At 65.1% G+C, this 20,327-nt stretch overlaps 14 non-coding genes across 14 annotated transcripts; 6 read left to right on the top strand and 8 right to left on the bottom strand.

Moving 5' to 3' along the window:
* Window positions 1–3,552: 3,552 nt before the first annotated feature.
* Window positions 3,553–3,624, bottom strand: TRNAE-CUC (transfer RNA glutamic acid (anticodon CUC)). Its single transcript has one exon. It is a non-coding gene; the product is annotated as a tRNA-Glu (tRNA).
* A 257-nt stretch (window positions 3,625–3,881) lies between these two features.
* TRNAG-UCC (transfer RNA glycine (anticodon UCC)) lies at window positions 3,882–3,953 on the bottom strand. The gene has a single exon. It is a non-coding gene; the product is annotated as a tRNA-Gly (tRNA).
* A 1,507-nt stretch (window positions 3,954–5,460) lies between these two features.
* TRNAL-CAG (transfer RNA leucine (anticodon CAG)) lies at window positions 5,461–5,543 on the top strand. The gene has a single exon. It is a non-coding gene; the product is annotated as a tRNA-Leu (tRNA).
* Window positions 5,544–6,563: 1,020 nt separating this feature from the next.
* Window positions 6,564–6,634, top strand: TRNAG-GCC (transfer RNA glycine (anticodon GCC)). Its single transcript has one exon. It is a non-coding gene; the product is annotated as a tRNA-Gly (tRNA).
* Window positions 6,635–9,968: 3,334 nt separating this feature from the next.
* Window positions 9,969–10,040, bottom strand: TRNAE-CUC (transfer RNA glutamic acid (anticodon CUC)). Its single transcript has one exon. It is a non-coding gene; the product is annotated as a tRNA-Glu (tRNA).
* Window positions 10,041–10,297: 257 nt separating this feature from the next.
* TRNAG-UCC (transfer RNA glycine (anticodon UCC)) lies at window positions 10,298–10,369 on the bottom strand. Its single transcript has one exon. It is a non-coding gene; the product is annotated as a tRNA-Gly (tRNA).
* Window positions 10,370–11,147: 778 nt separating this feature from the next.
* Window positions 11,148–11,219, bottom strand: TRNAD-GUC (transfer RNA aspartic acid (anticodon GUC)). Its single transcript has one exon. It is a non-coding gene; the product is annotated as a tRNA-Asp (tRNA).
* Window positions 11,220–11,876: 657 nt separating this feature from the next.
* TRNAL-CAG (transfer RNA leucine (anticodon CAG)) lies at window positions 11,877–11,959 on the top strand. Its single transcript has one exon. It is a non-coding gene; the product is annotated as a tRNA-Leu (tRNA).
* A 1,020-nt stretch (window positions 11,960–12,979) lies between these two features.
* On the top strand, window positions 12,980–13,050 carry TRNAG-GCC (transfer RNA glycine (anticodon GCC)). The gene has a single exon. It is a non-coding gene; the product is annotated as a tRNA-Gly (tRNA).
* A 3,337-nt stretch (window positions 13,051–16,387) lies between these two features.
* Window positions 16,388–16,459, bottom strand: TRNAE-CUC (transfer RNA glutamic acid (anticodon CUC)). Its single transcript has one exon. It is a non-coding gene; the product is annotated as a tRNA-Glu (tRNA).
* A 257-nt stretch (window positions 16,460–16,716) lies between these two features.
* On the bottom strand, window positions 16,717–16,788 carry TRNAG-UCC (transfer RNA glycine (anticodon UCC)). Its single transcript has one exon. It is a non-coding gene; the product is annotated as a tRNA-Gly (tRNA).
* A 778-nt stretch (window positions 16,789–17,566) lies between these two features.
* On the bottom strand, window positions 17,567–17,638 carry TRNAD-GUC (transfer RNA aspartic acid (anticodon GUC)). The gene has a single exon. It is a non-coding gene; the product is annotated as a tRNA-Asp (tRNA).
* A 657-nt stretch (window positions 17,639–18,295) lies between these two features.
* Window positions 18,296–18,378, top strand: TRNAL-CAG (transfer RNA leucine (anticodon CAG)). Its single transcript has one exon. It is a non-coding gene; the product is annotated as a tRNA-Leu (tRNA).
* A 1,020-nt stretch (window positions 18,379–19,398) lies between these two features.
* TRNAG-GCC (transfer RNA glycine (anticodon GCC)) lies at window positions 19,399–19,469 on the top strand. The gene has a single exon. It is a non-coding gene; the product is annotated as a tRNA-Gly (tRNA).
* The last annotated feature ends 858 nt before the right edge of the window (window positions 19,470–20,327 follow it).

Here is a 20,327-nt window from a genome sequence, read left to right as displayed (position 1 = left end):
AACGGATGCATTTGAACTATCCTGCTGACAAAGGATATTGAAAGTACTATGGGCAAGATATGACCAAATAATTTATAAATTATCAAGGGCTCATGAGGGAGGGGGGACCTGGGAGAGAGGGGGAAAAAAGAGGACCTGATGCAAAGGGATCAAGTGGAGAGCAAATGCTTTGAAAATGATGAGGGCAAAGAATGTACAGATGTGCTTTACACAATTGATGTATGTATGGATTGTGATAAAGGTTGTATGAGTCCCTAATAAATTGTCTGAAAAAAAGAAAGGAAAAAAGTACTACAAACAAAGTAGTTTTGGAAGAATTATGGCAAGACTTAGTCTCATATACTTCAGACATGTTGTCAGGAGAAAGCAGCCCCTGCAGAAGGACATCACACATGGTAAGGTAGAGGGGCAGCAGAAAAGAGGTCAAGAAGGACTGACACCGTGGCTATGGCATGAGGCTCAGTGAGAAGAATAATTCTGAGGACGGCAGAGGAGGGGCAGTGTTTCCCTCTGTTGCCCATGGGGTTTCTGGTGTGGGAAACTCACACTGAGGGAAATATGATGAGGACTATATTCCTTAGCTTATAATAGAGGGGATCTGGAGAGCTAGTATTCCATGGTAGGAAAGCCTCCACTTGGTTAAGTTAGAGATAAAGTCCAAGTACATTATCCTGCTATATAGTTCCCACAGATTCTCCCCTAACAGCTGTGCTGCCTTAAAGTGAGCACGTGGTTGATTCTGTCTCCCTACAGAGGCAGACATGATCCTTTTGTTCTCTCTCCCCTCCGTGTCATCTGTGGTAGTCACCTAGCCTGAAGTCAATTTCAGGATTAAGATTGGAGGGGTGGAGTCTAGGCTGACCATCTGGAGATAGCCAATGAGACTTCTGTGTGGGCATGGCCTTCTCCTGAGAATTCTGGGAAATCTGGTACTTCCTTCTTGGAGGTGGAAGACACCTCTCTCTCTCTGTCACTCCCAGGGAGACATTGTAGAAGACAAGCCACATGGATGCAACCACACCGCAGAAGCCGGAAAAGCCACAGAGAGACCCCTGCCAGCACTGAGACTTTCTACCCACTGGCCTGTGATCTTCTGCATTTGGCATCATTGCATGTGTTTTGTGAGTCTGAAGAGGAGTTTATAGATTGATATCAGAAATATGGGCTAATATCAGATTTATGGACTTGATCTGGACTGGGTTTGGATGTTTTATCAATGTTCAATTGCTCTTATATAAATCTCTTTCTTATACATATATGTGTGTCCATGGATTTGTTTCTCTACTCTACAGAGACTAACACGTCACCCAACCTCCCTCATACCTTCCATCAAGGCAGGTATTAGGTTTCCTCACCTGTGAGCTCAGGGACCTTGATGCGGATGCCACCCACCTTGTGATGCATGCAACTACTGAATATACATATCTTATGGTTACCTATAAATGCCTGAAATGAGCATGCTACTATGAAATTTGTCTGCCTCCATTATTTCAATCTCTCTTCTATCTCTTATTCTCTATAACTTTACTATAATATTGGCTTATTAGTGCTGTACAATTGCACTTACCAGACCTGTGATGATATATTAAGGCAGGTTCTCCTGACACACTACCATGCTACAGGAACATTACCTGTCACGTGAATGCCAGACCATTCCCTGCCATTGGACACTTCTCATCATTTGCCATTTACGCTTATCATTGCCCAGGCTCACAAAATATGACACCATCCTTTATTGACCTTACTAAGAAAGTCCCCCCCCCAAAAAAAAGAGGAAGAAAGAAAGTGCCATGCACACAGCCAAATTCAAGGTAAACACGCCACCGACTGGCACCCTCAAGTCCAGATAGGAGAGTGGAGGTCATTGAATGCGGGAGTAAGTGAGCTTCTGGGTTCCACCGCCACAAGCCATCCTCCACCGAAAAGGGAGTCTGCACACGAGTGTGTGTGTGTGTGTGTGTGTGAGTGTGTGAGCGCGCGCGCGCTTCTAAGGATCAGAGCCCTACCCGCCTCCTGAGAGAGCCCTCCTGCCCAAGAAACCCCCTGAGGTGCAGGGCCGCTCTTCCATTCCAGGGGCCGCGGGCTCTCAGAATCCACTCCACCGCACTGGCCTTCCAAAACCTCTGTCTCTGAACCCGGGGAATGGCCATGCAAAGCCCCGGTGCCCTGGGCTCTGATCCCCATGCCCACCCTCAGGGGAGGATGCACTTTGGAGACGTGTGTGACGTCAATGAGCCAGTCAGGCAGCAGGAAACGCGTGGTTCGGCTGGCCCCTGGCAGGAGCTTTGCCCGCTGTGAAGCTTGCCCCAGCATGCTACCCTGTCTGTCAGACCGCAGGGTTCTGCACTCGCAAAAGGCTGTAGGGATCCCTTGGACCTCAGGTGTATTTTCACACAAGTAGACACAGATGGGACAACAGAGACACAGAGGTAGGTCTGTGGGTGAGATCGCCGCCCCCAACCCCCCCTAAACCCTTCCCCCCCCCTCAGCCCCCTCCGCCCCATCACGGCCCCAACCCCCTTCGGGAAATGGGATTGCCAAAGGAAACCACCTTGGAGCAACCATGAGACTGTCTCTACAGAGCTGGCTACAGGCGTTGGGACCGCACGGTGGCAGTGTGTTCGGACTCGTGCCAGGATCCCCAGTTAGACAGGAATGGGAGAAACACGTCGTCCGTCCGCTGAGTAAGGCCGAGGGACAGTCTGGAGGAGGGCAAGAAGGGTGCTCTGGGCAACGTTCTCTCTAGGTGGACAGCTGTGTGGGCAGTGCTCAGGGGATGTGGTGAGAATGATGAGGAAAGGTGAGTGCTGGCACCCTCTCCCACCCAACAGTCCCCGGCTCCCTGACACCCCTCCCCAAGCCACCTGTAGACCAGTGTCCCCAGACACCTGCTTCCTCTCCTTGCACGCCCCACAATCGCGACCTACATACACCCTGTCTGCCACTGACGGATCAAATTCCCCATCATCCTTCTTTTGTCCCCAAATCCCAAAACCTCCCGCCACCACCACCACCACCACCACCACCACCACCACCACCACCACCACCACCACCACCACCACCGCTGCCACCGCAGCAGCCAACACTTCCCCACCCACACCCCCAAGCGCTCAAAAGCTAACTCACTCACTCACTCACTCACTCACTCACTCACTCACTCACTCACTCACTCACTCACTCACTCACACCCTCCCCAGCCTTCCACCATCCTTCCTCCCAACTGGCGGCGTCCACGCGTCCCAGGTGGGCCACCTTGGGCTCCTGAATCTTTCTCCCTCGCTAGCGTTGTCCTGCTGGCGCAAGCGCTGGCAGTGATCGTCGAGGGAACGCGCAGGGAGGTCAGCCTGGCGCGTGGTGTTGAGGGCTGAGCGGGCGGATCCTGAGAGCATAGGCACCGGGGCCGGGGACCGTAGCAGGTGCGCCCGTGCGTGGCCTTGCCGGCGGCAGGGCCCGTGAAGTGGCTCAAGGTAGCCAGCGTTGGCGAGAGTAAAAGAGTGGTAGGTTGAGCGAGTGGCAAGTGTGTGTGGGGGCAGCGCCAGGCAGAAGAAAAGCTTCCCTGACCGGGAATCGAACCCGGGCCGCGGCGGTGAGAGCGCCGAATCCTAACCACTAGACCACCAGGGAGCGTGGGAGCGCCTGTCCCGTCCATGCCACCTGCACTCGGAGCCCGCGCACCCATGGGCGCCCTGGCCAGCGGCCTCCCCGCCACAAGAGCACGGTGCCCTCTCCGACTTGGAGGCAGCTCCCCCAAAACACTGCGCGCCCGCCGCCTTCCCACGCAACTGGCGCGGGCAGAGCCACAGACCCAAGCTGCTCCCACATGCAACGCACTCACACCTGGCACGGAGGCCCCTGGGCTTCCCCGCAAAAGGTCGACCTACTGCGTTGGCCGGGAATCGAACCCGGGTCAACTGCTTGGAAGGCAGCTATGCTCACCACTATACCACCAACGCGGCACAGCCCGGGCTCCACCAACACCACGGCCAGCAGGCTCCCCGCCGCCAGCGGCAGCTGCTACTACCGCCGTCGCTACCGCCGCTCGCGCCTCGGCAGCCGCCGCCCGGCGCAGCCCTGTCCTTCCTGGACGCCAGGCGCCGTGCCACCCGCAGCGGCCGCTCGGGCCAGCCAAGCCCCGCTGCTCGCTCTCGCGGACCTAGCGCGCGCCCGGCCCCGGCCCCGGCCCCGGCCCCGGCCGCGGCCGCTGGGGGCGCCCGACCGGGCTCTCGCTGCCGCGACGCCGCAGCCCCGCGCACCCCCGCACCCGAGGCGCCCGACACCCCGACTTGGAGCGCCGGGTTTCTCCAAGGCCCTCCCTGCCTTCGGCGTCGGCTCGCGCCAGTTCCGCGGGCCTCAGCCAGGGCACAGGCGGCACTCAGGAGCAGCAGGAGGGTGATGCCCACCAGGGGGATCCCCCTACCTGCCCTGGCACCTGCGTGTGGGACTCCCTGCGAGGCCCGCGGCCAGCCTGAGCCGGATGGAGGCAGACACAGCTTTGGGACGGGCCGCTGGCCAGGCGCTTCGGACGCCAGAGAAAGAAGGCTGCTGTGGCGGGCGGGCGCGCGACTGGGCACCAGGAAGAAGGGCAGGGGAGCTGCGGCCGGAGGGTGGGCAGGCCAGGCGGGCGGCTTGGCAAGAACGGCTGGCGGGCGCCGGCCACTGGGCCTGCCTGAGAGCGGGGACCGGGTGGGCTGGTGGGTGGCCGTGGCAGAGTCCCAAAAAAAGGGACTGTGCCTCCCCGTCGGGGAATCGAACCCCGGTCTCCCGCGTGACAGGCGGGGATACTCACCACTATACTAATGAGGACGGCGGCTGCCGTCTGGGTGCCAGACCTCTCTCCGGCCGCCACCGCCACCGCCACCGCCACCGCCACCGCCGACGCCCACCCAGACGCCGTCGCTGCGCCCCCACGCCCAACACTGCTCCTCCCCCTTGGCCCACTGGCTCGCCGCGCAGAGTCCTCAACCCGCACCTCGCCCCGCACCAGCCCGACCCGCTTGCGACGCTCGCCGCGAGACACAGCCTCTCGTGCCGACTGGCGCCCGCCTCAACCCGCTGCCTGGGGCCTCCAGGGCGAGCGCCAGTGCCAGCGCGCGCGCCCGCCCGCCCGTCGCTCCGGCAGAGAGGCCCGGCGGCCCCCACTCCCGCGCGCAGGCCACAGGTGGCAGCCAGAGGAGGAGGACCAGTTTGGAGCGCAAGCCCAGCTGAGCGAGGAGAGTGCCTCGGTGCAGGATGCGGCGTCGGGGGCGGGCCCCAGCAGCCCGTCAACCCAAAGGCAGCGCACCTGGAGGCGCTGGGCCCGGGCTCAAGCACGTCGCCTGCTCCGCTGGCCACGTTCTGGCTCAGCTCCAGTGCTGGCGCCCCAGCCCAGCTTCCTTGGTGCCGCCACTCGGGCCGCCCAGGAGCGGCACCCGTGTGGGCCCCCTGGCCGAGCCAGGCGGCCGTGGGCGCTTGGGGCGAGCCGTCAGGATGGCCGAGCGGTCTAAGGCGCTGCGTTCAGGTCGCAGTCTCCCCTGGAGGCGTGGGTTCGAATCCCACTCCTGACACAGCAGCCTTTTTGGCAACAACAAACAGCCTGGACCCACCCGCCGCACACACACCCCTCTCCGGGCCGGCAGGCCACTGGCGCTCCTTGCGCCTCTCCAGCCGCCAGCGCCGGCCACGGGCGGGTCTCGCCGCCCCATCTGCACAGCGCTGACAGATGTGCTCCTACTGCAGCTCCCGCACACCTTCAATCCTCTGGCTTGGACAACCACAGGCCCCTCCAGGACCCCAGCCCCACCCCCACCCCCGCGGGCGCCACACGCCACCTTCAGCCGGGGAGCCTCAGCCGGGGATCCTTAGCAAGGGTCCACGCAGAGCGCTCGGCCCCGCAGCGCTCGCCACCCGATCCCACGGGATCGCACAGCCCCAGTGCGCGCGTGGGCCGGACCTCACTCGCCCGGCTCACGCGCGGGCTGGGGCCTTTCTTCTGCCGACGTGCCGCCTCGGGAAGCGACGGGCACAGGGGCATCGGCGCGGCCACCACCCGTTCCCTCCCCCTCCCGGCCCCCAGCGAAGTGGGTCGGTCGCTGTTGGGGGCGGGGGGGTCACTGCTGGGACCGCCGCGGGAACCTTGGCCGCGCTGCTTGGGCTCCGCCAGCGAGCCGGCGAGCGGCAGCGCGCGCGCACGGGACCCGTCTTCTTGCGACTCTGGGCGTCCTCCCAACGTCTGCCTGCCACAAGACTGCCCTTCGGTCTCGCTAGGTCGGGACCCTGCGCATGCCTGGGCTCCAAGCTCCAGGGCCGCCTGTACCCCGGCGCACCACTGGCTGTCGCCTGCACTGCTACTCAAGGGGAGTGGGGGTCCCAACGCCACGTCCCCACGCCATGTCGCGCCCACTCTCCCTCCCACTGCCAGCTCCGCTCCCGCTCCCACCACCACTCGCACCCGCGCCCAAGAACTCGCCCGGTAGGCCAGTCGGGCAGTGAGCAGTGTCTGGCGCTCCTCCACCAGTGGCAGCGGGGCGGCCGGGAGGAGGCAGGCCCACAGGCTGCAGCTGGCAGACTGTCGAGGAGGTAGCAGCGCATGGGTGGTTCAGTGGTAGAATTCTCGCCTGCCACGCGGGAGGCCCGGGTTCGATTCCCGGCCCATGCAGCCCACGGTCCCCTTTTGGTCCTGCCACATCAAAGGCTCACGGAGGGCTGCTCTGACCTCAGCTCTGCTCAGCTCTGACAAGCCCACACCCAGTCTCGCTTACCCCCTTCTCTGGCTGGCTGCCCGCTGCCCGCTGCCCGCTGCCCACGACGCCCGCCTCTGCAGAGACCAAGGACCCAAAGGCCCTACCAGCGCACCCCTCGCCAGCACGCTCCACCCGCCGCCATCCCTGCCGCGCCCCACCTCCAACCACCCTTCTTTCTGCCCAGCCTCCCCGTTTCCTTTCTGGTCTTCAGGATCCCACACAACCTTCACCTCACGTTTCCCTTCAGTCCCAGACAGCATGCTAAAACACTCTGAAGCAGCGGCCCTTCAGGGCTCGACACCCTTCCCATCTCCGCGGCGCAATCCTGCTCACACTGCAAAAAACGACCCCATCCTTCCCAGGAAGGCCCACGCACGCACTCAAACTCCACAGAGAGATTCGGTCCTTTGGGCTACATGCTGATCACGGTCCCTCTCCCACCACAGACCAAGGACAGTCCCTATTGCAGAGGCACTCTGCCACACCTAGCCACCACCTCTTCTTCAATCTGCCCATTGCCATAGTGCCTGGGTCCCCTCGCCTGACTTTGGGTGGACGGTCTGTGGGGTCATTTGTTCACACGTGAGTGGAGGGCTGAAGGAGGAGAGGGGTGGGGGAGGCTATTTCAACCTGCACGGAGTCTGCCCAAGGCCCACCCGCCCCCACGCCCGACGCCCATCCATCCCAAGCACCCGCCTCACACGCTACTCCAGCCAGTTGAGTGTGTGCTACCCCTTGCCTGCCCTTTCCTCATATTTTCTCCCTCCCCTGCCCTCCCCTCCCCTCCCCTCCCCTCTCCTCCCCTTCCCTTCCCTTCCCATCCCATCAATCTCCGCCACTGTTTCTGCCTTTGCTCCCGCGCCTCTCTAGCTCACTGAATCTCACTCTCATTCTTGATGCCCCTTGGGCTCCCTTGCCCTCCATCTGCCCCCCACTGGTTCACCTGAGCTACTTGCCCAGTGACACGCCCTGGTTGCCAGCTTGACTGGGGTTGGTAGTGGTGGGAGTAGTCTAAGTAGGGCGGCGGTGGGGGTGCGGGGTGGGGGGGATTTGGGGCTGTTTGAGAGGTACCAGAGAGTATGTGGGACTGGGGAGTGGGACAGAAAGGCACAGGAGAGACACGACCGGGCTGTGGTCCTTTCTCGAGGCTTAGTCTTGAGGGCCCACCTTAAGCCGACAGGTTTGCCATCTACTTTGCAGCCTGTGACCGGCTAACTCGCACCTCTCTCAAATAAATACCGAGCCCGGCCACCCATGCGTTTCTAGATGCTCTCCTCGCCCCCACCCCTCCGACACCCTCTCTGCAATCCTCCCCACCCCTACCCCACCGTGCCCCGATGAACCCACGGCCTCCACAGAGCCAGTGTGCCAGTGGTGCGCAAGAACAATTCTGTTAGCCCTTGCTGTCTTCGCGGCTGCTGTGCCTCCCTGGTCTCCTTCTCTCACCCCACTCCCCACCCCCCAGCACTCAACCAGCACCCTTGCCCTCCTGGCCCTTGTCACAAGCCCATGGCACAAGCCAAGAGCACGACAGAACAGCACCCCCACCCACTGGCACCCTCTGGTCCCACCAAGACGATGGAGGGCACTGACTGCAGGGCAGATGGTGCGCTTGTGTGCCCCACCGCCACCAGGCCGCCCGCACCCCAAGGCGAGTCTGCACGCCCTTCAATGTGTGTGTGTGTGTGTGTGTGTGTGTGTGTGTGTGTGCTTCTCAGGATCTGAGCCCTGCCCGCCTCCCGAGAGAGCCCTCCTGCCCAGGAAACCCCGTGAGGTGCAGGGCCGCTCTCCCATTCCAGGGGCCGCGGGCTCTCAGAATCCACTCCACCGCACTGGCCTTCCAAAACCTCTGTCTCTGAACCCGGGGAATGGCCATGCAAAGCCCCGGTGCCCTGGGCTCTGATCCCCATGCCCACCCTCAGGGGAGGATGCACTTTGGAGACGTGTGTGACGTCAATGAGCCAGTCAGGCAGCAGGAAACGCGTGGTTCGGCAGGAGCTTTGCCCGCTGTGAAGCTTGCCCCAGCATGCTACCCTGTCTGTCAGACCGCAGGGTTCTGCACTCGCAAAAGGCTGTAGGGATCCCTTGGACCTCAGGTGTATTTTCACACAAGTAGACACAGATGGGACAACAGAGACACAGAGGTAGGTCTGTGGGTGAGATCGCCGCCCCAACCCCCCCTAAACCCTTCCCCCCCCTCAGCCCCCTCCGCCCCATCACGGCCCCAACCCCCTTCGGGAAATGGGATTGCCAAAGGAAACCACCTTGGAGCAACCATGAGACTGTCTCTACAGAGCTGGCTACAGGCGTTGGGACCGCACGGTGGCAGTGTGTTCGGACTCGTGCCAGGATCCCCAGTTAGACAGGAATGGGAGAAACACGTCGTCCTTCCGCTGAGTAAGGCCGAGGGACAGTCTGGAGGAGGGCAAGAAGGGTGCTCTGGGCAACGTTCTCTCTAGGTGGACAGCTGTGTGGGCAGTGCTCAGGGGATGTGGTGAGAATGATGAGGAAAGGTGAGTGCTGGCACCCTCTCCCACCCAACAGTCCCCGGCTCCCTGACACCCCTCCCCAAGCCACCTGTAGACCAGTGTCCCCAGACACCTGCTTCCTCTCCTTGCACGCCCCACAATCGCGACCTACATACACCCTGTCTGCCACTCACGGATCAAATTCCCCATCATCCTTCTTTTGTCCCCAAATCCCAAAACCTCCCGCCACCACCACCACCACCACCACCACCACCACCACCACCACCACCACCACCACCACCACCACCACCACCACCACCGCTGCCACCGCAGCAGCCAACACTTCCCCACCCACACCCCCAAGCGCTCAAAAGCTAACTCACTCACTCACTCACTCACTCACTCACTCACTCACACCCTCCCCAGCCTTCCACCATCCTTCCTCCCAACTGGCGGCGTCCACGCGTCCCAGGTGGGCCACCTTGGGCTCCTGAATCTTTCTCCCTCGCTAGCGTTGTCCTGCTGGCGCAAGCGCTGGCAGTGATCGTCGAGGGAACGCGCAGGGAGGTCAGCCTGGCGCGTGGTGTTGAGGGCTGAGCGGGCAGATCCTGAGAGCATAGGCACCGGGGCCGGGGACCGTAGCAGGTGCGCACGTGCGTGGCCTTGCCGGCGGCAGGGCCCGTGAAGTGGCTCAAGGTAGCCAGCGTTGGCGAGAGTAAAAGAGTGGTAGGTTGAGCGAGTGGCAAGTGTGTGTGGGGGCAGCGCCAGGCAGAAGAAAAGCTTCCCTGACCGGGAATCGAACCCGGGCCGCGGCGGTGAGAGCGCCGAATCCTAACCACTAGACCACCAGGGAGCGTGGGAGCGCCTGTCCCGTCCATGCCACCTGCACTCGGAGCCCGCGCACCCATGGGCGCCCTGGCCAGCGGCCTCCCCGCCACGAGAGCACGGTGCCCTCTCCGACTTGGAGGCAGCTCCCCCAAAACACTGCGCGCCCGCCGCCTTCCCACGCAACTGGCGCGGGCAAAGCCACAGACCCAAGCTGCTCCCACATGCAACGCACTCACACCTGGCACGGAGGCCCCTGGGCTTCCCCGCAAAAGGTCGACCTACTGCGTTGGCCGGGAATCGAACCCGGGTCAACTGCTTGGAAGGCAGCTATGCTCACCACTATACCACCAACGCGGCACAGCCCGGGCTCCACCAACACCACGGCCAGCAGGCTCCCCGCCGCCAGCGGCAGCTGCTACTACCGCCGTCGCTACCGCCGCTCGCGCCTCGGCAGCCGCCGCCCGGCGCAGCCCTGTCCTTCCTGGACGCCAGGCGCCGTGCCACCCGCAGCGGCCGCTCGGGCCAGCCAAGCCCCGCTGCTCGCTCTCGCGGACCTAGCGCGCGCCCGGCCCCGGCCCCGGCCCCGGCCCCGGCCGCGGCCGCTGGGGGCGCCCGACCGGGCTCTCGCTGCCCCGACGCCGCAGCCCCGCGCACCCCCGCACCCGAGGCGCCCGACACCCCGACTTGGAGCGCCGGGTTTCTCCAAGGCCCTCCCTGCCTTCGGCGTCGGCTCGCGCCAGTTCCGCGGGCCTCAGCCAGGGCACAGGCGGCACTCAGGAGCAGCAGGAGGGTGATGCCCACCAGGGGGATCCCCCTACCTGCCCTGGCACCTGCGTGTGGGACTCCCTGCGAGGCCCGCGGCCAGCCTGAGCCGGATGGAGGCAGACACAGCTTTGGGACGGGCCGCTGGCCAGGCGCTTCGGACGCCAGAGAAAGAAGGCTGCTGTGGCGGGCGGGCGCGCGACTGGGCACCAGGAAGAAGGGCAGGGGAGCTGCGGCCGGAGGGTGGGCAGGCCAGGCGGGCGGCTTGGCAAGAACGGCTGGCGGGCGCCGGCCACTGGGCCTGCCTGAGAGCGGGGACCGGGTGGGCTGGTGGGTGGCCGTGGCAGAGTCCCAAAAAAAGGGACTGTGCCTCCCCGTCGGGGAATCGAACCCCGGTCTCCCGCGTGACAGGCGGGGATACTCACCACTATACTAACGAGGACGGCGGCTGCCGTCTGGGTGCCAGACCTCTCTCCGGCCGCCACCGCCACCGCCACCGCCACCGCCACCGCCGACGCCCACCCAGACGCCGTCGCTGCGCCCCCACGCCCAACACTGCTCCTCTCCCTTGGCCCACTGGCTCGCCGCGCAGAGTCCTCAACCCGCACCTCGCCCCGCACCAGCCCGACCCGCTTGCGACGCTCGCCGCGAGACACAGCCTCTCGTGCCGACTGGCGCCCGCCTCAACCCGCTGCCTGGGGCCTCCAGGGCGAGCGCCAGTGCCAGCGCGCGCGCCCGCCCGCCCGTCGCTCCGGCAGAGAGGCCCGGCGGCCCCCACTCCCGCGCGCAGGCCACAGGTGGCAGCCAGAGGAGGAGGACCAGTTTGGAGCGCAAGCCCAGCTGAGCGAGGAGAGTGCCTCGGTGCAGGATGCGGCGTCGGGGGCGGGCCCCAGCAGCCCGTCAACCCAAAGGCAGCGCACCTGGAGGCGCTGGGCCCGGGCTCAAGCACGTCGCCTGCTCCGCTGGCCACGTTCTGGCTCAGCTCCAGTGCTGGCGCCCCAGCCCAGCTTCCTTGGTGCCGCCACTCGGGCCGCCCAGGAGCGGCACCCGTGTGGGCCCCCTGGCCGAGCCAGGCGGCCGTGGGCGCTTGGGGCGAGCCGTCAGGATGGCCGAGCGGTCTAAGGCGCTGCGTTCAGGTCGCAGTCTCCCCTGGAGGCGTGGGTTCGAATCCCACTCCTGACACAGCAGCCTTTTTGGCAACAACAAACAGCCTGGACCCACCCGCCGCACACACACCCCTCTCCGGGCCGGCAGGCCACTGGCGCTCCTTGCGCCTCTCCAGCCGCCAGCGCCGGCCACGGGCGGGTCTCGCCGCCCCATCTGCACAGCGCTGACAGATGTGCTCCTACTGCAGCTCCCGCACACCTTCAATCCTCTGGCTTGGACAACCACAGGCCCCTCCAGGACCCCAGCCCCACCCCCACCCCCGCGGGCGCCACACGCCACCTTCAGCCGGGGAGCCTCAGCCGGGGATCCTTAGCAAGGGTCCACGCAGAGCGCTCGGCCCCGCAGCGCTCGCCACCCGATCCCACGGGATCGCACAGCCCCAGTGCGCGCGTGGGCCGGACCTCACTCGCCCGGCTCACGCGCGGGCTGGGGCCTTTCTTCTGCCGACGTGCCGCCTCGGGAAGCGACGGGCACAGGGGCATCGGCGCGGCCACCACCCGTTCCCTCCCCCTCCCGGCCCCCAGCGAAGTGGGTCGGTCGCTGTTGGGGGCGGGGGGGTCACTGCTGGGACCGCCGCGGGAACCTTGGCCGCGCTGCTTGGGCTCCGCCAGCGAGCCGGCGAGCGGCAGCGCGCGCGCACGGGACCCGTCTTCTTGCGACTCTGGGCGTCCTCCCAACGTCTGCCTGCCACAAGACTGCCCTTCGGTCTCGCTAGGTCGGGACCCTGCGCATGCCTGGGCTCCAAGCTCCAGGGCCGCCTGTACCCCGGCGCACCACTGGCTGTCGCCTGCACTGCTACTCAAGGGGAGTGGGGGTCCCAACGCCACGTCCCCACGCCATGTCGCGCCCACTCTCCCTCCCACTGCCAGCTCCGCTCCCGCTCCCACCACCACTCGCACCCGCGCCCAAGAACTCGCCCGGTAGGCCAGTCGGGCAGTGAGCAGTGTCTGGCGCTCCTCCACCAGTGGCAGCGGGGCGGCCGGGAGGAGGCAGGCCCACAGGCTGCAGCTGGCAGACTGTCGAGGAGGTAGCAGCGCATGGGTGGTTCAGTGGTAGAATTCTCGCCTGCCACGCGGGAGGCCCGGGTTCGATTCCCGGCCCATGCAGCCCACGGTCCCCTTTTGGTCCTGCCACATCAAAGGCTCACGGAGGGCTGCTCTGACCTCAGCTCTGCTCAGCTCTGACAAGCCCACACCCAGTCTCGCTTACCCCCTTCTCTTGGCTGCCGCTGCCCGCTGCCCGCTGCCCGCTGCCCACGACGCCCGCCTCTGCAGAGACCAAGGACCCAAAGGCCCTACCAGCGCACCCCTCGCCAGCACGCTCCACCCGCCGCCATCCCTGCCGCGCCCCACCTCCAACCACCCTTCTTTCTGCCCAGCCTCCCCGTTTCCTTTCTGGTCTTCAGGATCCCACACAACCTTCACCTCACGTTTCCCTTCAGTCCCAGACAGCATGCTAAAACACTCTGAAGCAGCGGCCCTTCAGGGCTCGACACCCTTCCCATCTCCGCGGCGCAATCCTGCTCACACTGCAAAAAACGACCCCATCCTTCCCAGGAAGGCCCACGCACGCACTCAAACTCCACAGAGAGATTCGGTCCTTTGGGCTACATGCTGATCACGGTCCCTCTCCCACCACAGACCAAGGACAGTCCCTATTGCAGAGGCACTCTGCCACACCTAGCCACCACCTCTTCTTCAATCTGCCCATTGCCATAGTGCCTGGGTCCCCTCGCCTGACTTTGGGTGGACGGTCTGTGGGGTCATTTGTTCACACGTGAGTGGAGGGCTGAAGGAGGAGAGGGGTGGGGGAGGCTATTTCAACCTGCACGGAGTCTGCCCAAGGCCCACCCGCCCCCACGCCCGACGCCCATCCATCCCAAGCACCCGCCTCACACGCTACTCCAGCCAGTTGAGTGTGTGCTACCCCTTGCCTGCCCTTTCCTCATATTTTCTCCCTCCCCTGCCCTCCCCTCCCCTCCCCTCCCCTCTCCTCCCCTTCCCTTCCCTTCCCATCCCATCAATCTCCGCCACTGTTTCTGCCTTTGCTCCCGCGCCTCTCTAGCTCACTGAATCTCACTCTCATTCTTGATGCCCCTTGGGCTCCCTTGCCCTCCATCTGCCCCCCACTGGTTCACCTGAGCTACTTGCCCAGTGACACGCCCTGGTTGCCAGCTTGACTGGGGTTGGTAGTGGTGGGAGTAGTCTAAGTAGGGCGGCGGTGGGGGTGCGGGGTGGGGGGGATTTGGGGCTGTTTGAGAGGTACCAGAGAGTATGTGGGACTGGGGAGTGGGACAGAAAGGCACAGGAGAGACACGACCGGGCTGTGGTCCTTTCTCGAGGCTTAGTCTTGAGGGCCCACCTTAAGCCGACAGGTTTGCCATCTACTTTGCAGCCTGTGACCGGCTAACTCGCACCTCTCTCAAATAAATACCGAGCCCGGCCACCCATGCGTTTCTAGATGCTCTCCTCGCCCCCACCCCTCCGACACCCTCTCTGCAATCCTCCCCACCCCTACCCCACCGTGCCCCGATGAACCCACGGCCTCCACAGAGCCAGTGTGCCAGTGGTGCGCAAGAACAATTCTGTTAGCCCTTGCTGTCTTCGCGGCTGCTGTGCCTCCCTGGTCTCCTTCTCTCACCCCACTCCCCACCCCCCAGCACTCAACCAGCACCCTTGCCCTCCTGGCCCTTGTCACAAGCCCATGGCACAAGCCAAGAGCACGACAGAACAGCACCCCCACCCACTGGCACCCTCTGGTCCCACCAAGACGATGGAGGGCACTGACTGCAGGGCAGATGGTGCGCTTGTGTGCCCCACCGCCACCAGGCCGCCCGCACCCCAAGGCGAGTCTGCACGCCCTTCAATGTGTGTGTGTGTGTGTGTGTGTGTGTGTGTGTGTGTGCTTCTCAGGATCTGAGCCCTGCCCGCCTCCCGAGAGAGCCCTCCTGCCCAGGAAACCCCGTGAGGTGCAGGGCCGCTCTCCCATTCCAGGGGCCGCGGGCTCTCAGAATCCACTCCACCGCACTGGCCTTCCAAAACCTCTGTCTCTGAACCCGGGGAATGGCCATGCAAAGCCCCGGTGCCCTGGGCTCTGATCCCCATGCCCACCCTCAGGGGAGGATGCACTTTGGAGACGTGTGTGACGTCAATGAGCCAGTCAGGCAGCAGGAAACGCGTGGTTCGGCAGGAGCTTTGCCCGCTGTGAAGCTTGCCCCAGCATGCTACCCTGTCTGTCAGACCGCAGGGTTCTGCACTCGCAAAAGGCTGTAGGGATCCCTTGGACCTCAGGTGTATTTTCACACAAGTAGACACAGATGGGACAACAGAGACACAGAGGTAGGTCTGTGGGTGAGATCGCCGCCCCAACCCCCCCTAAACCCTTCCCCCCCCTCAGCCCCCTCCGCCCCATCACGGCCCCAACCCCCTTCGGGAAATGGGATTGCCAAAGGAAACCACCTTGGAGCAACCATGAGACTGTCTCTACAGAGCTGGCTACAGGCGTTGGGACCGCACGGTGGCAGTGTGTTCGGACTCGTGCCAGGATCCCCAGTTAGACAGGAATGGGAGAAACACGTCGTCCTTCCGCTGAGTAAGGCCGAGGGACAGTCTGGAGGAGGGCAAGAAGGGTGCTCTGGGCAACGTTCTCTCTAGGTGGACAGCTGTGTGGGCAGTGCTCAGGGGATGTGGTGAGAATGATGAGGAAAGGTGAGTGCTGGCACCCTCTCCCACCCAACAGTCCCCGGCTCCCTGACACCCCTCCCCAAGCCACCTGTAGACCAGTGTCCCCAGACACCTGCTTCCTCTCCTTGCACGCCCCACAATCGCGACCTACATACACCCTGTCTGCCACTCACGGATCAAATTCCCCATCATCCTTCTTTTGTCCCCAAATCCCAAAACCTCCCGCCACCACCACCACCACCACCACCACCACCACCACCACCACCACCACCACCACCACCACCACCACCACCACCACCGCTGCCACCGCAGCAGCCAACACTTCCCCACCCACACCCCCAAGCGCTCAAAAGCTAACTCACTCACTCACTCACTCACTCACTCACTCACTCACACCCTCCCCAGCCTTCCACCATCCTTCCTCCCAACTGGCGGCGTCCACGCGTCCCAGGTGGGCCACCTTGGGCTCCTGAATCTTTCTCCCTCGCTAGCGTTGTCCTGCTGGCGCAAGCGCTGGCAGTGATCGTCGAGGGAACGCGCAGGGAGGTCAGCCTGGCGCGTGGTGTTGAGGGCTGAGCGGGCAGATCCTGAGAGCATAGGCACCGGGGCCGGGGACCGTAGCAGGTGCGCACGTGCGTGGCCTTGCCGGCGGCAGGGCCCGTGAAGTGGCTCAAGGTAGCCAGCGTTGGCGAGAGTAAAAGAGTGGTAGGTTGAGCGAGTGGCAAGTGTGTGTGGGGGCAGCGCCAGGCAGAAGAAAAGCTTCCCTGACCGGGAATCGAACCCGGGCCGCGGCGGTGAGAGCGCCGAATCCTAACCACTAGACCACCAGGGAGCGTGGGAGCGCCTGTCCCGTCCATGCCACCTGCACTCGGAGCCCGCGCACCCATGGGCGCCCTGGCCAGCGGCCTCCCCGCCACGAGAGCACGGTGCCCTCTCCGACTTGGAGGCAGCTCCCCCAAAACACTGCGCGCCCGCCGCCTTCCCACGCAACTGGCGCGGGCAAAGCCACAGACCCAAGCTGCTCCCACATGCAACGCACTCACACCTGGCACGGAGGCCCCTGGGCTTCCCCGCAAAAGGTCGACCTACTGCGTTGGCCGGGAATCGAACCCGGGTCAACTGCTTGGAAGGCAGCTATGCTCACCACTATACCACCAACGCGGCACAGCCCGGGCTCCACCAACACCACGGCCAGCAGGCTCCCCGCCGCCAGCGGCAGCTGCTACTACCGCCGTCGCTACCGCCGCTCGCGCCTCGGCAGCCGCCGCCCGGCGCAGCCCTGTCCTTCCTGGACGCCAGGCGCCGTGCCACCCGCAGCGGCCGCTCGGGCCAGCCAAGCCCCGCTGCTCGCTCTCGCGGACCTAGCGCGCGCCCGGCCCCGGCCCCGGCCCCGGCCCCGGCCGCGGCCGCTGGGGGCGCCCGACCGGGCTCTCGCTGCCCCGACGCCGCAGCCCCGCGCACCCCCGCACCCGAGGCGCCCGACACCCCGACTTGGAGCGCCGGGTTTCTCCAAGGCCCTCCCTGCCTTCGGCGTCGGCTCGCGCCAGTTCCGCGGGCCTCAGCCAGGGCACAGGCGGCACTCAGGAGCAGCAGGAGGGTGATGCCCACCAGGGGGATCCCCCTACCTGCCCTGGCACCTGCGTGTGGGACTCCCTGCGAGGCCCGCGGCCAGCCTGAGCCGGATGGAGGCAGACACAGCTTTGGGACGGGCCGCTGGCCAGGCGCTTCGGACGCCAGAGAAAGAAGGCTGCTGTGGCGGGCGGGCGCGCGACTGGGCACCAGGAAGAAGGGCAGGGGAGCTGCGGCCGGAGGGTGGGCAGGCCAGGCGGGCGGCTTGGCAAGAACGGCTGGCGGGCGCCGGCCACTGGGCCTGCCTGAGAGCGGGGACCGGGTGGGCTGGTGGGTGGCCGTGGCAGAGTCCCAAAAAAAGGGACTGTGCCTCCCCGTCGGGGAATCGAACCCCGGTCTCCCGCGTGACAGGCGGGGATACTCACCACTATACTAACGAGGACGGCGGCTGCCGTCTGGGTGCCAGACCTCTCTCCGGCCGCCACCGCCACCGCCACCGCCACCGCCACCGCCGACGCCCACCCAGACGCCGTCGCTGCGCCCCCACGCCCAACACTGCTCCTCTCCCTTGGCCCACTGGCTCGCCGCGCAGAGTCCTCAACCCGCACCTCGCCCCGCACCAGCCCGACCCGCTTGCGACGCTCGCCGCGAGACACAGCCTCTCGTGCCGACTGGCGCCCGCCTCAACCCGCTGCCTGGGGCCTCCAGGGCGAGCGCCAGTGCCAGCGCGCGCGCCCGCCCGCCCGTCGCTCCGGCAGAGAGGCCCGGCGGCCCCCACTCCCGCGCGCAGGCCACAGGTGGCAGCCAGAGGAGGAGGACCAGTTTGGAGCGCAAGCCCAGCTGAGCGAGGAGAGTGCCTCGGTGCAGGATGCGGCGTCGGGGGCGGGCCCCAGCAGCCCGTCAACCCAAAGGCAGCGCACCTGGAGGCGCTGGGCCCGGGCTCAAGCACGTCGCCTGCTCCGCTGGCCACGTTCTGGCTCAGCTCCAGTGCTGGCGCCCCAGCCCAGCTTCCTTGGTGCCGCCACTCGGGCCGCCCAGGAGCGGCACCCGTGTGGGCCCCCTGGCCGAGCCAGGCGGCCGTGGGCGCTTGGGGCGAGCCGTCAGGATGGCCGAGCGGTCTAAGGCGCTGCGTTCAGGTCGCAGTCTCCCCTGGAGGCGTGGGTTCGAATCCCACTCCTGACACAGCAGCCTTTTTGGCAACAACAAACAGCCTGGACCCACCCGCCGCACACACACCCCTCTCCGGGCCGGCAGGCCACTGGCGCTCCTTGCGCCTCTCCAGCCGCCAGCGCCGGCCACGGGCGGGTCTCGCCGCCCCATCTGCACAGCGCTGACAGATGTGCTCCTACTGCAGCTCCCGCACACCTTCAATCCTCTGGCTTGGACAACCACAGGCCCCTCCAGGACCCCAGCCCCACCCCCACCCCCGCGGGCGCCACACGCCACCTTCAGCCGGGGAGCCTCAGCCGGGGATCCTTAGCAAGGGTCCACGCAGAGCGCTCGGCCCCGCAGCGCTCGCCACCCGATCCCACGGGATCGCACAGCCCCAGTGCGCGCGTGGGCCGGACCTCACTCGCCCGGCTCACGCGCGGGCTGGGGCCTTTCTTCTGCCGACGTGCCGCCTCGGGAAGCGACGGGCACAGGGGCATCGGCGCGGCCACCACCCGTTCCCTCCCCCTCCCGGCCCCCAGCGAAGTGGGTCGGTCGCTGTTGGGGGCGGGGGGGTCACTGCTGGGACCGCCGCGGGAACCTTGGCCGCGCTGCTTGGGCTCCGCCAGCGAGCCGGCGAGCGGCAGCGCGCGCGCACGGGACCCGTCTTCTTGCGACTCTGGGCGTCCTCCCAACGTCTGCCTGCCACAAGACTGCCCTTCGGTCTCGCTAGGTCGGGACCCTGCGCATGCCTGGGCTCCAAGCTCCAGGGCCGCCTGTACCCCGGCGCACCACTGGCTGTCGCCTGCACTGCTACTCAAGGGGAGTGGGGGTCCCAACGCCACGTCCCCACGCCATGTCGCGCCCACTCTCCCTCCCACTGCCAGCTCCGCTCCCGCTCCCACCACCACTCGCACCCGCGCCCAAGAACTCGCCCGGTAGGCCAGTCGGGCAGTGAGCAGTGTCTGGCGCTCCTCCACCAGTGGCAGCGGGGCGGCCGGGAGGAGGCAGGCCCACAGGCTGCAGCTGGCAGACTGTCGAGGAGGTAGCAGCGCATGGGTGGTTCAGTGGTAGAATTCTCGCCTGCCACGCGGGAGGCCCGGGTTCGATTCCCGGCCCATGCAGCCCACGGTCCCCTTTTGGTCCTGCCACATCAAAGGCTCACGGAGGGCTGCTCTGACCTCAGCTCTGCTCAGCTCTGACAAGCCCACACCCAGTCTCGCTTACCCCCTTCTCTTGGCTGCCGCTGCCCGCTGCCCGCTGCCCGCTGCCCACGACGCCCGCCTCTGCAGAGACCAAGGACCCAAAGGCCCTACCAGCGCACCCCTCGCCAGCACGCTCCACCCGCCGCCATCCCTGCCGCGCCCCACCTCCAACCACCCTTCTTTCTGCCCAGCCTCCCCGTTTCCTTTCTGGTCTTCAGGATCCCACACAACCTTCACCTCACGTTTCCCTTCAGTCCCAGACAGCATGCTAAAACACTCTGAAGCAGCGGCCCTTCAGGGCTCGACACCCTTCCCATCTCCGCGGCGCAATCCTGCTCACACTGCAAAAAACGACCCCATCCTTCCCAGGAAGGCCCACGCACGCACTCAAACTCCACAGAGAGATTCGGTCCTTTGGGCTACATGCTGATCACGGTCCCTCTCCCACCACAGACCAAGGACAGTCCCTATTGCAGAGGCACTCTGCCACACCTAGCCACCACCTCTTCTTCAATCTGCCCATTGCCATAGTGCCTGGGTCCCCTCGCCTGACTTTGGGTGGACGGTCTGTGGGGTCATTTGTTCACACGTGAGTGGAGGGCTGAAGGAGGAGAGGGGTGGGGGAGGCTATTTCAACCTGCACGGAGTCTGCCCAAGGCCCACCCGCCCCCACGCCCGACGCCCATCCATCCCAAGCACCCGCCTCACACGCTACTCCAGCCAGTTGAGTGTGTGCTACCCCTTGCCTGCCCTTTCCTCATATTTTCTCCCTCCCCT

The sequence above is a fragment of the Tenrec ecaudatus genome, unplaced genomic scaffold, assembly GCF_050624435.1.
Source record: "Tenrec ecaudatus isolate mTenEca1 unplaced genomic scaffold, mTenEca1.hap1 Scaffold_1841, whole genome shotgun sequence".
Classification (NCBI taxonomy): Eukaryota; Metazoa; Chordata; class Mammalia; order Afrosoricida; family Tenrecidae; genus Tenrec; species Tenrec ecaudatus.
Note: the sequence above shows the minus strand (reverse complement) of the source record. Positions and strands in the feature narration are given on the sequence as shown.